We start from the raw sequence: 1,171 nt of genomic DNA on the forward strand, positions 1-1,171 counted from the left end.
GCTGACACTCTAACTCCTGGGTTAGCTGTTTTGCTAAGTCCTATGCTTGCTCATTCATGAGGGAGTTGGTGGGTTTGTTTAATTTTCCCAGTCCTGCTATCACTCATATGGTTCGCTTGGAATCTGCTGCGATAGCTCTCAGGTTCCAGTGCTCAGGCTGCAGCTCTCAGGCTGTGATCACTCTAGGGCTGCGGCTCCCGGGCTCTTGGGCTCTGACTCTCACTTCTCAGCACCTGGTTGTGCACTGGTCAGTGGGTGGTGAGCAACTGTATCGTAATTGTATCATATTTTCTCATATGATTGAGGTAGTATGAGGCCATCTTGGGTTTAGTTACTATGAAATAATAGAGTTCTCTGTTCTAGGTGATGTAAGGGAGGGGTCAGCAAGACCACTACCATGGACTTCTGAGGGACAGATTTTGGTCTGTTTAGGACACTGGTTGAGAGAGACCCTTGGGAGAGTTTTCTGAAGGACAAAGGAGTCCAGGAAGTTTGGCTGTCCTTGAAAAAAGAAGCTTTAAAGGCGCAGGAGTGGGCTGTTGCCATATGCCATAAGATGAACTGTCAGGGAAGATGCCTGGCCTGACTGAACAGGGAGCTTTTGCTGGGACTCAGGGGAAAAAGGAGAGTTTACCACTCCTGGAAGAAGGGGCAGGAAATGCAAGAAGAGTACAGGGATCTCGAAAGGTCATGCAGGGAAAAAATTGGAAAGGCTAAGGCCCGACAGGAACTTCAACTGACCACTGTTGCAAAAACCAGCAATAAATGTTTCTAAAAATCCATTGGCAGCAAAAGGAGACTCAGAGAGAATCTGCATTCCTTCTTGAATGTGGAGGGAAACATAGTGACAAAGGATGAGGAAAAGGCTGAGGGACTGAATGTTGCCTTTTCCTCAGTCTTTAATTCCCAGACCACTTACCCACTAGCAACAGCACCCTGGCCTGTACCAGGGACAGTGTGGTCAGCAGGAGCAGGGCAGTGATTTTGCCCCTGTACTGGGCACTGGTGAGGCCGCACCTCGAGTCCTGTGTTGAGTTTTGGGCCCCTCATTCCAAGAAGGACAAAGACATGGTGAAGCATGTCTAGGGAAGAGCAACAAAGCTGGTGAAGCATCTGGAGAAGAGGTCTGATGAGGAGTGGCTGGGGGGGGTGGGGGGGGGTGGGCTGCAGA

Source organism: Eurypyga helias, unplaced genomic scaffold, assembly GCF_000690775.1.
Source record: "Eurypyga helias isolate BGI_N326 unplaced genomic scaffold, ASM69077v1 scaffold1272, whole genome shotgun sequence".
In the NCBI taxonomy this organism is placed as follows: Eukaryota; Metazoa; Chordata; class Aves; order Eurypygiformes; family Eurypygidae; genus Eurypyga; species Eurypyga helias.